Source organism: Homalodisca vitripennis, chromosome 5 (genome assembly GCF_021130785.1).
Source record: "Homalodisca vitripennis isolate AUS2020 chromosome 5, UT_GWSS_2.1, whole genome shotgun sequence".
Taxonomy (NCBI): domain Eukaryota; kingdom Metazoa; phylum Arthropoda; class Insecta; order Hemiptera; family Cicadellidae; genus Homalodisca; species Homalodisca vitripennis.
The window spans coordinates 135,900,297-135,916,468 of record NC_060211.1 but is presented as its reverse complement, the minus strand read 5'-3'; the positions used below and the strand labels follow the sequence as shown (position 1 = coordinate 135,916,468).

The 16,172-nt window shown below is 43.1% G+C and overlaps 1 protein-coding gene across 1 annotated transcript in view; it reads right to left on the bottom strand.

Moving 5' to 3' along the window:
- LOC124362913 (glutamate receptor ionotropic, kainate 2-like) overlaps nucleotides 1-16,172 on the bottom strand; it is a 96,764-nt gene that overhangs the window by 51,234 nt on the left and 29,358 nt on the right. The gene's annotated exons all lie outside the window — the stretch shown is intronic.

Below are 16,172 nucleotides of genomic sequence, written 5' to 3'. Positions count from 1 at the left end.
AGCTTGATCCGTCAAAGATAGAGAAAAACGAAGGCCTCCGCTCTCTAGCAAAGTTAATGCTTAACTCGTTCTGGGGTAAGTTTGGGCAGAGAGAAAACCAGACAAAAACGCTCATCACCAGAGACCCTGAGGAACTGTTTAAGCTGTGTATGGATTCTAGCGTTGCCGTAAACAGAATACAGGAAATCAACGATGACGTTGTCCTGGTAAGCTGGCAACATTTAGAAGAAGTGGGCGAGTCATTAGCCACTGTAAACGTTGTCCTAGCTGCCTACACTACAAGTCAAGCCCGTTTAAAGCTTTATGATCATCTGGAGGCACTGGGTAAACAAGTATTGTACTACGATACAGACAGTGTTGTGTACGTATACAAAAATGGCTTGTACAGAGTAAATACCGGCGACTACCTAGGGCAGATGACAGACGAGCTGGCTAAAGACTACGGTCCCGGATCTCATATTGTAGAATTTGTTTCCGGTGGTCCAAAGACGTATGCTTATCGCGTTTTTTCCACAAACAAAAACGATTTTGTATCTGTCTGCAAAATCAAGGGTCTCACTCTTAACCTAAAAACTTCAAAAAATCTAAATTTTGAAAAACTTAAAGAAATGGTTCTTAGTGAAACCTGGGTAACACTCGATATTGAAGAAAACAGAATTAGGAGAACAAAGTCCAGGCAAATAGTTACTGTCAAAGAGACAAAGGTTTTCAAAATTACAGGTCCAAAACGCAGACGCGAAGGTGAGTATGGAACCCTGCCTTATGGTTATTGTAAAATGTCAAAAACCAGTTAGATGGTACCTTATGCTGACAATACAGAATTATGTTAACAAGTAATGAGTCTATTGTCACAGTCGAATTGAGTTTGGAGCGAAAATGAGAAAATAATGAATAAATTTACCTCTGTACTGTATTCCCTTTAGTCGTACTCCATCCACCATCACCACGACACCGGAAATATTCTGGTTCTTCATCTTCCTCACCCGAATATCCTGATTGCGAATTCCGCAAAAAACTACTAATCACTAGCACTGGAGACCACGGATGACGCAGAGGATGATCGTGATAGTGGTATTATTAAAAACGTATCAACGAGAAACGAGTATAGGTGATACGCACCAAGAATAATTGGTAGCACTCTGCACGGAGCCGAACTCAGTACTGAGAGCGGGATACGTGGCAGAACGGCGCCTCTACTAGCACATGTGGTCAACACATGTTGTGACGCACTTCCTGCGCTGTTGTATTCGCGGTTCCAGAGCCGGGGTGACGAGGAGGTTGGTCTAAACACCGTAGAAACAAACTTTTCCTTCGGTCGTTACGAGGTGTGACCATGTAAGGTGCGAGGACTCACGCATGTAGATGGGTGAAACCTTCACTGGACGGGCACCTCTAGCGTCCACCACCCTGTTAAAGCGCTCGGAAACCCGTGTTTACGTCAGCAGGTGTATAATGATATGAAGTATGCAATAAGGCTAATTTCAGCCACTAATCCGATTTATGCCTCTGCAGACTCTAGATTATATAAACTCTTTCCACAATCCTACCACCACTACTAAAGGGAATATAGTATCATACTCTCGGTCTTTATCGCTGCTCGAGAGAATACCCTTGTTCAACGGACAAGGAAGGGAGGTGGGAACTCGTTGTCCCATCACAGCATACAGCGTTGGTTGGGGCTGTATGGGTATTCCCGGTCGGCGTGTTGACAGTCGATCAGAGTGTTGACAACCATCGGTAATGCCAGGGGGATAACGGAGGCATGAACTAGCGTCTTTTGGAGCATGCCACGGTCTACAGCGGTGGAGGGGCTGTAGAATTTAGGGGGTTAAATATAAAAGATTACTTAGATATTCATCATTTGCGTAATGGACAAGCGTCAAGCAATAGCTAACGAGCTACACAGACCGGCTCGTCGCAATTTCAAGAGGCGTGGCGTCACCTTGAAAGGTAAAGACGATTTGTACCAAGCGGATCTTGTAGAGATGCTACCGTACGCTGGTGAAAACAAAGGTATGAAATACATACTTACGATGATAAATTGCTTAACAAAGTTTGCTTTTGCTGTACCGCTAAAGAGTAAAACCGGATTAGAGGTAGCGAGAGCGTTAGAACCAATTTTGAAGAAGCATAAGATGAAGAACTTTCAGACCGATCAGGGTAAAGAATGGTTCAACATTCATGTTAACAAACTGATGACGGCGTACGAAATAAATCACTATAACACTTACTCAGAGCTTAAAGCAAGTATAGTAGAACGGCTCAATCGGACGCTAAAAGAAAAAATGTGGAAACTGTTTACTGCTAGAGGTAATTACGAGTGGCTCTCCATGTTACCGAGAATAGTTAAGGAGTACAACGCGTCCGTTCACAGGAGCATCGGTATGAAACCGAAGGATGTGAGGGAAAAACACGTAAAGCTTATTCTGACGCGTATCGAAAAATCGAGAAGAAATAAAGGGAAAAAACAGATCGAGTCAAAGTTCAACGTGAACGATAAAGTAAGAATTAGCAAGTACAAGCGTGTTTTTAAAAAAGGTTACATGCCGAACTGGACGAATGAAATATTCACAGTGTTCGCCGTGAAACCGAGCAATCCAAAGACATACATTCTGATGGACTCTAGCGGGACTGTGTTAAAAGGTGGTTTTTACAAAGAGGAACTAGCCAAAGCAAAAACTGGTGACGTTTATCTAATTGAAAAAGTATTAAAAAGAAAAAAAGATAAAGTACTTGTTAGATGGACAGGTTTCGATAAAACAAGTGATACGTGGATAGACAAGAAGCATATTATCTGAGGACTTAATGTTCCGTCCAAGAGAGAGAGAGAGAGAGAGCGACTGCTGGTGCAAGCTATATTTAAACATAGATATTTACGATGCGCAGTCAGTAACAGCTGGAATGCGTGTCGTGAAGCAGTCTCTGGAGCTACCCGTGTCTAATTTTGACCGGTATGTGGGTGGAGGGGGAGATTTGGAAAAAAGCAAGCACGGTCTTCTCCTACCAAACTCTATACGCTGTATTATTGCAGGGCCTTCTAATTGCGGTAAAACCAACGTGCTGTTCAACCTCTTGTTTGATCCAAACGGCCTTGTTTACGAGAACGTGTACGTTTTTTCTAAATCACTTTATCAACCCAAATACCAATTTCTTGCAAAGGTATTGCCTAAAGAGATTGGTTACTTTCCTTCAGATGACAATAACACCGTTATAAGTCCTAGCGAAGCCAAACCGCATTCCATTATGGTTTTCGACGACATAGCGTGTGAAAAGCATGACAACATCCGCGCTTATTTCACTATGGGCCGTCACAACAATATCGATGTTTTCTATCTTGGCCAAACGTACAGCAGGATCCCCAAACAACTGATACGAGACAATGCAAATTTTTTTAATACTCTTTAAACAGGATGACATGAATCTTAAACACGTGTACGCTGATCACATCAATACAGACATGCCGTATGACTCTTTGAAAAAACTATGCACTCTAGCGTGGAATGACAAGCATGGATTTCTTGTCATAGACAAGGATCGCGACCTTTATAAGGGCAGATACCGCGTTGGGGTTGACACTTTCCTTGAGTCACTATGAGTACGCGGATCTATTACTACAACGACGTTAGAAGGTATGCAGATGCCGGTTACGGTGGTATCAAGAGACTTACAAAGGTAAGCTCTAATCTTTGCACGTGGTATTACGCAGATAAGAAAAGGTTTTGCGGTAACTATTGCAGTAGACGTGGTGCACACGGTCATGCGTATAATAGACTTTGTTGGCGTCATAGAAGACCAGGTTGCTACAGCAGGAGCTTACCGCCAATAGTGCTGTTGATGATTTCATCTAGCCAGCGTATATACAACAGAGATAGGTGGATAGCGTTTATAGCCGAGTGTCAGGAGAAGAATGTACCTATTGAATTGGTAATTTACCATGAGGACATGCTAAACGGTACGGTGCGTGAACCCATGAACCTACTGTCTCGGTTTAGACCGTTCCCCGACCTCTTTGGCAAGCCGATATTGAAACTCAGTAACAGTCACGGTAGTTTGAACTTTACTCAGATATACTTAAGGATGTTGAAGTATGCTTGTGATATACCTTATGCCACTAAGTGTATAGTGTTGACTGAGCGCAGTATACCAGTTAGATCCCCCGTTACACTCTATAGACGTGCACTGCGGTCGCGGTGTTACTTAAACATAAGTTACAATGTAAGTTACGGCCCAATGCCTAGTAGTGTAATGGGAAGGCGGGGTAAACCGTTTGCTGCAGTGAACAACATATGTCAAGGACTGTACACAGCAGATTTCTTGAAAATTGCATTACCCACAGTACCACTGCAGTGCGAAAAATTCGGCATCTCTTTGGTAACGAAAACCGGTGAGTATAAAATAACGCAACCAAACCTGTTTAGAAGCTGGCATGAATTTACCGGCGCAAACTCGGATGAGTTTCTTCTTCTAAACTCATATCTGTTGCACAACACTAACGTTGATCGACCTATTCAACGTTTGAAGGAATATATGGACAGAACAGTGTCAAACGATCAGTATACGGTCGCTGAGATCCCTCAGTGGCGGCACGGTATTAAAAGAACATTTATTTTTAGAGATATGACGCTACGAGAACGCATACCTAGATTCAATCCTGAGACAGACAGATATTACTACGGCCTACCATTGACCTCTGGTGTTTCACTTAAAGAAGTGATTCGTTACATTAGAAAACACAAGAAGCGGGCATTGTTTTTTAGACAAGTAGAACTGCCATGAAGAGGGTAAGGTTTGACGATAGAGTGGAGGTAAGGCTAGTTTCGCGGTATGACGAGTGCAGATTATTCGATACTTCATCATTTTTCGAACAGATGAGGAAATCCTATATAAATAAACAGATAGCAGGCTGTGGGTTCAGTGTCAATCATGACGCGAAACAAGAAGCAGCTTATGACGGAGATATCAAAATTAAAGAAAGCTATAAAACAAAAGTATAATCGGTTTAAGCGGGGTGAATTGGAGTCCGAGGAGATGTTTGAAAAGCAATACCAGCCGTTGATCAAGGAATTGCGTGACACCAAGGAGACACGCACTTTACACACCGATGTCAAGAAGGAAATCAAGAAAGAGGAAGATGATGCAGATGATGACGATGATGAAAACTCAGAGTTTCTACCAAATGTATTTTCTTCGCCTAATCTTTCCCATTTAAAACCATCGGTCTCCACTAGACTTGATTCTGGAGCAGAAGAAGTGTTTGAGACAGACGACCAAGGTGATGGTGGAAACAGCGAAATTACAAAAATGCTTTCAACACCTACGGGTCTACAGACGGCGTCCCAATATATCGCCGACAGCTTTGCTCATCCGTTGACCAGAAAGTACATGCAAGAGCTTATGAAGGATTTGGGTGGGCGTTCATCTAAAATTGACCATCTTTACGGTCCTCGTTACGAAAAAAATACTTTAATGGTTGGCAATAAAGAATTGCAGTTTGATGAGGACGGTAGTATTCGAATAGATGATGTGGCGTATAAGCCACAAGAGGGTCTGTACGAGTTGATTTTCAAGCGAATACCAGATGATGAAATCTACAATGACGAAGACAAAATCGCTTACAAAGATATACTGAAGAAAACTAGCGCTCATAAAAGAAACTATAACCCAAATGGAGTTATCAATCGCAACACGTCGCTCAAGTATAAGTATGTAATTTCAGACTTATTTCCAAAAGTAGTTAAGGGTTCTGGAGCTGACAGGAAAGCTCATAGTGTGACTAAATCACTATCAGATCCCGATACGGTTTACTGGAACGATCCAAATGAGTTGTGCGACCGTCTTAGGCTGTTGGTGGCATCCGCTGAAGCTGGAAACACGAACCACAAGAACGAGATTATAAATATCATTGAAGAATTGAAAGAATCAAAGACTATATCAGGTGATGGTAACGCGAGATTCAGATCATTGATGAGATGACCGTCAATAAGTTTGGTCAGAGGCCACAATCTCTGAAGAAGCAAGACATCCAGAGAGTTATGAATACTGTAAACAAAAAGCTAAAGAAAGATGTAAGAAGACTGTACTCTCAAATTGCAATCCTTCAGAATCAAGCGCTTATTCAGCAGGATCAAATAAACAGCTTACAAAATACAAATGAAGAAGCTATAAGACGTCTAGCAGTTCAACTATTTCACTGGATCAACAAGATACACACTACCGTACCTCCAGCTCGCTTCCACACCGCCTTAGATGCTGATGAAAACACATATATTGACTGGGATAAGATATTTATAAAGAGCAATGTACAGGAGGAGTCTTCATCACTTGTAAAATGAGTGTGGACAAGTTTGGACGACGCTTCAAGCGTACAAAGGCTAAACAAGGTCCGAAAGGCGAGGGATTCAATGTGACTGCCGAAGGTGACTATGACGTGCAGAGAAAACGTCTGAGAAATCTAGGGAACCCGGAAGATGAACTAGACGCTGTTAATCTACAGACGTTGATCAGTAAGTTAGGAGATCTGCAGACCGAAATGATTACTTTAACCGACAAGTTAAACAGCTTGAAAGATTCGCAAGAAAATTCTATGAAGCTTTTAGCGGTTCAATTGTTCCATTGGATCAATAGAGTACACAGTACCGTAGCTGTTGGTAGGTTTCAAGCACACTTTAACGTTGATGCACATACATATATCGACTGGGATAAGATATTTATAAAGAGTAAAGTTCGTGACTCGCCATCACTTGCACAATGAGTGTTGACAAGTTTGGACGGCGATCCAGGCAGTTTGGAAAAGGCGGGTTAAGGGGACCGAAAGGAGATGGATTCAAGCTGACGGCCGAAGGTGACTACGACATTAACGGGAAACGTCTAAGACATGTAAAAAGTCCAGAAGATGATCTCGACGCCGTAAATCTACAAACGCTGACCAGTAAATCGGTGATAATCGGGAAAGATGGAATTGACTGCCGGAAACAGAGATTGATCAATATAAGTAAAGCTACAAGACCATACGATGCTTTACCTCTCACTCAACTGGCCGAACACATACCGTCAAAAGATTTAAAGGATAAATCTTACAAGTTCCAGCGCTTTAGATTACATCAAATTGGGGAGCCTAAACAAAACGATGACGCGTTAACACTCGGTTACTTCAAAAATAACACTATCAAAAAAAGGCAGGATGGTTGGGAGCTTGGAAACAAAAGGCTAAAGCTAGTGGCCGATCCTGTCGAGCTTCGTGACGCTGTGACGCTCAACTATTTCAACGCAAACACAGTTACAAAGAAGCAAGACGGTTGGGAGTTTGCAAACAAAAAGTTAGGGTTAGTTGCAGACCCTACCGAAATGCAGGATGCTGTGACAATGAACTATCTCGTTCGTGTCTTAAGTGAAGTGTTTTACAGTTTCTATATACGTCTCGCTCCTCCTGGTGATAGTGTTAGATCGGTCGCTAAAGACCAGTGGATTCGTTCAAACGTTGTTGATCCGTTTTTCTTAAACGCCAAAACGAAAATAATGAGATCGGAAGACTAATTATATAAACTGTGATTGCAAGCCATACACTGCAGTCTGGTTTTGGCCACGGCGCGGATAAAATGGCAAAGCGCAAAGGGTCGTCCGTCAGACGAAAGCGAACCATCGGAGGAGCAGGAGGTATTATCTCTAGTGTTATTAACAAGGCGATTGACCTTCTACCTTTTGAAGCACACATCCCCGGCTATTCTTTCTGCGGACCTGGCACATTTTTGAAAAAAAGAATCGCTAGGGGTGAGAAGGGGGTGAATTTATTGGATGATGCCTGCCGTATTCACGATATAGCTTACGATAAATACAGTGACTCGGAGCATCGCAATCAAGCAGACAAAGAGTTGGCAAAGCGGGCTTGGGATAGAGTAAAAGCGTCAGACGCGACTTTAGGTGAAAGAGCAGCTGCTTTAGCGGTAACTGGTGCGATGAAAGCTAAAACGGCTTTCGGTGGTGGTGGTGGTGGGAAGAGACGAAGGAAAGTTGTTAAGAAGAAGAGCGGAAAGACGAAAGGTAGGGGCCTTTACCTAAAACCTTATCCAAAGAGGGGAGCTGGTGTTAGAAAGAAGAAGAGGAGTTGTTGTAAAAAAAAATCTCGATCCCGATAAGACCGTTGACAAATTTCGAGTTGATCCACTACGCTAAACAACTAAGCATTCCCAATTTTAGAGGGGTGTTTATGCGTGACACGTTACCTCAAACAGGGCCCAGAAAATACGAGTCAGCTATAGTTAATCTGGACTCAAGTTACGGTGACGGTACTCATTGGGTTTGCTACAGAAAACGCCGGCATAATGTGAGCTATTTTGACAGTTTCGGAAATCTTCGCCCTCCTTGGGAACTCATATACTATTTCGGACCCACCGCTGACATACAGTATAATTATCAAAGTCGTCAGGGGTTTGATTCAGTTGTATGTGGACATCTGTGCTTAGAGTTTCTCAGCGGAAAGAATGTTTTGCCTGAGCGGGAAAGGTTCAAGAATAACTTGTGACGTATTTCCTCCATACGACACCAGTGATGGCGATTACGTAATTGGATTGATAGATCTGAGCACGTTCAATTCTATTCCCAATATTGAAAAGAATGTAAACGATAAATTTTATTACGGAAACCATGATGAAGTGATAACGTTTGAGGAAGGTTCTTACGAAGTAGAAGATATTGCGAATTATATACAGGGGAGACTACCGGAGGGGATCACAGTCCGCTTGAATGCAAATAACAATACTCTTAAGACCGAGATTAAAAGCAACGTGCAGATTGATTTCAGCAAGAAAGGCACAATTGCATCGATATTGGGCTTCAGCAAAAAGGTGCTGCAAGCTAATAAAGTACACACTTCAGACCTGCCTGTGAATATTCTCAAGGTGAACAGCATAAGAGTTGAGTGCAACGTTGTTCGCGGCTCGTTTGATAACGGTGTAGAGAGTCACGTTATTCACGAGTTCTTTCCACAAGTAGAGCCGGGGTATAAAATAGTCGAGACACCTGGTACAGTGATTTATTTACCGCTCAACGTTCAGAAGGTGCACACCATAACTGTCGAGCTTAAAGATCAAGACAACAATCCTGTGAATCTCAGAGGTGAAACGTTATCTTTGAGGTTGCATATAAAGAAAGTGGGTGCTCATGGGTCTAGTATTTAAGGAGGGTGTGAACATAATTCAGGTCATTAGACCGTCGCGCCTGATAGTGGTAACTTCTGCTAACGCAAATTTCTTGCGCTCTCTTGGCTTTAAAGTTAACACCGGCGCAATTCGTGAAAATGCTCGATATAGAGAGTCCCGCTGAGTACAATGAAATCATTACCGGACTGGAATATCACACACATAATCCGTATGCTTCAACCACGTTTAATAATAACGATGAAATACGGATACCAATCAGTTATCAGGATTTAATAACAGCTCCTTTTGAAAGCACACTACACGTTGTGGGTACAGTAAGCGGTAAGAAAGCTGACGGTACAACAGATGCTAAAGTGTCTCTGGTTAACAACGCGATTGCTTTTCTCTTTGATGATATCCGATACGAGATTGGCGGTGTGGAAATTGATCGCACAAAGAATGTAGGTATAGCCAGTTCGTTAAAAAATATATTATCAGCTCGTGCGGAAGACGAAAATAATCTGGAAAATGCATGCTGGTTCGGCCCCGGTGGAAAGAAAGAAATGAACAAATTCTCATTTTCTGTGCCTTTAAGGTTGTTGTTGGGATTCGCAGAGGATTACAAGCGAATAATTGTGAATGTAAAACAAGAGTTGATACTGCTGCGGTCGGCGACAGATGCCAACGCTATTATTAGCGATGACGCAGCGACCCACACGTTGAAGATCACCAATCTGTACTGGCGGGTGCCTCACATCTCTGTATCCGACTTGTTTCGTGCTAAAATCCTACGTCTAGTTGAAAAAGATACTCCAATACATATACCGTTTAGATCGTGGGAGTTGCACGAATACCCTGTACTGCCGCAAACTGAACGTCAATCATGGACTATAAAAACTTCTTCTCAATTGGAGAAACCACGATACGTGATTGTAGCTTTCCAGACAGAAAGGAAAAACAACTTAAAGAAAGACATGTCATGTTTTGACAGTTGTAAGTTATCGAACATCCGCCTGTATTTAAATACACAATATTTCCCTTATGACAACATTCACGGAGACACCGCTATATTCTATGAAATGTTTGTAAGATTTCAAAACTCCTATTATGGCGATTTAGGCGGTCGTCGGTGGCCTGACGTCAGTCTGGACACGTTTAAAAATAAAACACCTCTGTATGTGATTGATTGTTCACGCCAAAATGATTCGGTCAAGTCTGGACCTGTCGATGTGCGGCTAGAATTTGAGGCTACGGAAGCGTTCAAGGCCAACACCACAGCCTACTGTCTACTGCTTCATGACTCGTATTTCGTTTACACAATGCTCAAGGGCACGGTAAAGAAGATGATGTAACGTGAATAAAACACGATGCAAATGACAGAATCTTTCAGTTTCAAATTGGACGCCACGATGGAAGGTTCACGGAAGATAAATATTGTCCTTGATTTGGTCGGTGAAATCCGTAGATTAATCCGCAATCACCAGTTAACAACAATGAAACGGACGAGTGATGGCTACATGCATTATTGCGAATGTGCGTATACCGCACCGGATTGTCAAGATGTACCAGACACTTGTGTATGTGTAATGATTGACAGGCGGAAAGATGAAATATTCAGACTGTTAAATGAAATTTACGATAACACTGTGCAAAACGACGACGACGATGTCATAGAAGATGATAGTGACTATACGATATCCTCTATGGAAGAAGGGGAGGAGGAGGAGGAGGAGGAGGTATGTAATTGTATAAGCCAGTGACTAATACGTCAGGTACTTAATGGTTTGCTCAAGGTGTACAGAGTCATTCGTGATCATGGAGCGAAAGAGTGAAGACATACTGGCTACAGTCGCTGATGCTGTGTTCAAGGAGGAGGAGGAGGACCAGCTGGTGAGTCAACCAATGGAAATAGACAAGGTTAAATCAGTCCGTAAAAGCTCAAAACGAAATCTCCCGAATCTAGTTACCGGTGTGTTTCTAAAGTCTCTTTACTTTTTGAATCCTGATTGTTCCAAATACTTGATTGTAGGATTGTTTGTTGATCACGACAATGGTGTCGGTATCTTGATGAAAGGTAAAAGGGGAACGTTTGCGTTTTGGAAACCTGAAATGTTCAACATTCTATTAGGGTGCGCGAACCAAATCACCGGACTCTTGGAATCGACAGGCGTGCATAGATTCAGTAGTTCTAAAAGCGAAAGTGGAGAGAATATGGTGGTACGTAGAGTATTTGGTCAGCAGTACGTTGTACTGTACGACGGAAAGAATACATTAACTCTGTCCGTAGACGAGTGGACTCAGTTCACCAACTGTCTGCCCTGCGTAACACGTCAAATCAACGAGTTGTTTTTAACGGAGGATCTATTGAGATCTTACGTCGGTGATGTGTTAGCATTGCCTAACAACGGAAGTCCGGACGAGGGTTACGTTGATCCGCCTGAGGCTTTACCACGTCACCTTTGCGACAGACTTTTTGATGACGTCCAGTGCTACAAACGTTGGCCACATTCCAGCGGCGATGAATGTGGCAGTAGTTGAATTTCAAGCTTTTCAAGGTAACAAAAAACCGTTTATAATCAAAGAGTTTGCCATTGTGGCTAATTCATTTCAATGTCAAATTGTTTTCAAACCTCCGTTTCCTAGGGAGAGATTAAACAAGAAAATGCGTACAACAGCTCTGTGGTTAGAGAAGAACTATCACAAGATCTTGTGGGAAGAAGGCGATTTCCCTTACAGTGGAAGTGTCATTCGCAACCTGTGCAAGCCGTTTACCATAATTTATACACGTGGTCATGAGAAAGCGAATTTTTTAAGACGGTTTCACTCTAACGTTTGTGAGCTGGACAACCTGGCATGTTATGACAGTAGTACATTATGCAGTTGTAAAGGAACGCATCGGTTTTCCTGCTCCCTACCGCAACACAGCGGCCGTGATGAAGATGTACGGTGTGCAATGCACGCTGCTAGATGTCGTTTTGAAATCCTGAATAAACAGACTCACCAGTCCGCTTAGTAGTCATTCTGTTCACGGTCACTGTTGAGATTACATCGTGTCAGCATGGCGAGTACAGCTGCTGCTGCTACCGCTGCTGTATGGGACCTCATTTCTCGAGAGCCCAAAGTGCCTGTCGGTGTGCTCACTGATGCGTTCATTTTGAAATTTAGTCGCTTTCTGAATTGGAAGCTTTTATCGGCAAATTATACTTTTTCGTTTGACATGTTGAGAATATTTCAGCATAAAGTAATTTGGACCACGATTTTGGAAAATGCTCGCCTTCCTGAATTCATTTTACGTGAAATGATGCCGAACTTTGACACTTACTGTTGGATAGTAATAAGTCGTCACCAGGTTCTATCGGAGCAGTTTATACACGATTTTGCTGAACAGCTGGACTGGGATTACATACTATTGTACCAAAACCTTAGTGGAAAGTTTCTTCAGGACCATTGTAATTATTATAGTGATGAAGCGTAATGTGTTCCGTAGAAAAACTCCAGTTTTACGATAGACCACATTGAAAGGCTTCACCGAGTAAAGTGGTCAACATTCGATTCTCTGCTTGTGTTTCACGAGTCACATTGAAAGGCCTCTCTGAGTAAAGTGACTTGTAGGAATCTTGCTGAGAATCGGATCTCGCTCATCCTCTGTAAGTTACAACGAGTCACATTGAAAGGCTTCTCCAAGTAAAGTGGCTTGTATGAAACCGACTGAGAGATGCTTCAGCTTCACCTGGATGAGGCAAGTCATATTGAAAGGCTTCACCAAGTAAAGTGACTTGTCGCGTCCACCTAGTAGTATAATGTAGATTAGTACAAAAATGTCCTTCTCGGAAGGAGGAGGAGGAGTTCGGCATTGAGTTGAGAACTACTCCTGGAAAAAATGTCTTTGCGAGAGCTAAGGAGTTTGGCATTAAGTTGAAAACTTCAAAGCTCACGTGGGGCAGAAAAAACACTTGCAAAATATAAAAGTTTTTGCGAGTACTTGACAGTGAGACGGAAAGGTTCGGCATTTAGTTGAGAACTTTAACGGACTCGCTAAACGGTCTCGCAAGGACACAAAAAAAAAAAAAAAAAGTTTATTTTTTCGGAGGTGGCAAATTTGTTATGGAGTGGCCATCACGACAGAGTGGGCGATGGTTGGGGCCCACTCGCAAAGAGAGGTGACACGGAGAGGTTCGGCATTGAGTTGAGAACTTGAACGTGTTCAGTGTTCTTTGTTAAGTGAGATTAGGCCTCCTGGGGAAACTCACTATAATAAAAAACGCGCCGAGACCCCTACGGCCTGGCTCAAAGCCTACCGTGGTGATGGAAACGTGGGTCAACTACGCTGCATTCCTGTCTATATTCAGCTTGGCAGTTTGCCACGACCACAGCTGCGACTACCTCCAAGGTATATATACTACCTGTGGCAAGCTGATCGGCACAGTCACTCTTCGTCTACGTGTCAACGCTCTCGTTACAGGTAAGTGACTACACTACACATTTAACCGTTTTCTTTAAGATATTCGACTGCGCTCTCTATTTGCGGTGTGTTGCTCACGCATAGTTATTCTCAATCCGCTAACCAAGTTAATAGATTTACAATGAACTCGTTGTTAAGATTATTCGCTATACAGATTGTCGGTTTTCCTTTACAGATTGAAAAATGGAACTTTCTACAAAGCTTTCGTCCCTGGAGAAGCATGGTGAGCCCACACCAAAGATGGCGATAAAAGAGTTGACACGGAAAGCTGGCTACAGGATCCTGGAGGCAAAGAAGGTGGACACTAAATTTGACCGGAAGGCAGTGATGTTACTCGTAGAAGTGGACAGCACCAAAACAGCCGTCACATTTCTACCGGTGAGATTTGAAAAGACTTTAGATGACAATGATCTACAAGAAATGACGTCGTCTAAAAGGTATAAAGTTAGATGTACGGGTGTTAACGGACTTTTGGTAGATGTTAAGATTTGGAAATGTATGTAATCAGAACGCTTTTAATAAACGTAGTACGGACGTAAACACGTGTGTTATTTCTGCAACGCCCCGGCTCCCTGCTATTTTTAGATAGTGCATCTATGCAGGAGATGTACCGTCACATGTGGTGACCACATGCAGTTGCTGGTGTTCATAATTGTGGGTCTTCTCACTCAGTACTGTGTTCGCGCCGACTCGGTTAAGATGATATCAGTAATTATTGCTGCTTATTCTTTGTATTTACGTGTTATTGACCTGTTGTCGACTCCATCACCACCACCGTGTCCCCTTTCGAGATCTTCCTCATTCACCTCTTCAACAGTCTCCTGGGGTAGTGTTAGTAGCGGTTGGGAGTTTTTTTGGGACTCAGAATCAGAATCCGAGAGTGGATATTCAACACAAGAAGAAGAAGAAGACGATTTGCGTGGTGGTGGCTGGAACGGCTGGAGAGAGTACTAGGCTACTAGACTTCCAAAAAGGGTGAGTTATTTTTATTGTTGTCTCCGGTTATCATTAACAGATCACTACATTTCACTGTGATAATGTTTCCGTCTCTAGTTCACCAAATACCAATAGCTGAAGATTCCGACTCTAGCTGGTTTTAGATTTTTTTTTTACAATAACCGTACGGTAAAGTACCATATTCACCTTCACGCTTGCGTTTTGGGTCAGTAATTGACAGAGTAAGGCGTAGAGATGGTCTGGTACACACATGTGCAGTTGTAGTCATTGGAATGCACAGCTGTATCCGCTCTGTCACCATGTGCTGTAATGAGATTATGCTCGCCTACACGAGAGAGAGCAGTCATCGCTCTTAAAGGTATGCCAACCGAGTGGTCTAAGCGCTCGTCTTACGTTCCGCGGGACCAGGGTTCAAATCCTGGGCGGCTTGGTATACTTTTTGCGTCCTCACTTGTCGCTACCAGAATGTTGTAAGCCGTCTCTACCAGATAGCAGCACCGCAGTCGCACACGTACGCTCAGAAAAATAGTGTTACAGTAGGCATACCTTTTGCGTCCTCACTTGCCGCTACCAGCATGTTGTAAGCCGTCTCTACCAGATAGCAGCACCGCAGTCGCAAAGCTAAGAAACTACAGCTGATATGGAAAAAACCCGTTGATCGCCGGGCGCCCCGCGCCGCACGTACAGCCATATCGCGCCGCCACGCACAACTCGTCTCCGTGGTCCAGTGGTCAGCGCGACAGTCTCGCATTCGTAGGGGTCCGGGTTCGGATACCGGCCGCCGGAGACACAAATTTTTGTTCATCCGCCATGACACCGTCCGCCATCGCTCGTCCGCCATCGCTCTCGTAAGGTGGGGGGCTTGCTGCTCTCCCATTGGCTGGGGGGTCGTCGCAGGGGGTCTAGGAGGGGGCGGGGGGTGTGGGAGGGGGAGGGGAGGGGGGCAGGGGGCGTGGCCTAGCCGCCATTGCTGCTTTCTCATTGGTCCAGAATAACTCCATAAGAGCCCATGTTACGGCCAAAGTGGCGCCCGTTCTACTAACATGTCGTTATCAGTACGCCTGTCTGTGAAATAACAATTCATAGAAAGGTCCTAAAGCCTTGAAGCCTTGTACATAGGATTCTATCAATCTAAGGAATAAATTTATTGATTTTGGGGTCATAAGGTCAAAGGGTAAACGTCCGACTTTTATGACGTACTTTTAAAGTGCGATAACTTTTACTAGGAAGACTCTGCACACGTGAAATGGTAGACAGGTTCCTCTTGATCTAAGAAAGAACTCTATGTTGGTTTTGAGGGTAAATGTCAAAGAGCAAATGTCCAACTCACTGTACGTCGGTTTGTGCCATGTATTTTATTAGGAAGATCTTTCAGACATGAAACTTGGTATATATGTCCCCCTTGGTCCAAGGAAGAAGATTTAGGAGTCAAAACGTCAAAGGGCAATAATTTACGTTACGATGAATAACTTGATCTTCAGTTCTGCAGGGTCTTTCGTTTAATAACTTGAAGAAATTAGATAATAAACGTAAAAGTGGCTAAGTTTTAATATTTAGTTTTCAAATACATTGAACTAAGGCTTTGCTACCTGTCCGTGTAATTTTATGAATAGTACTTA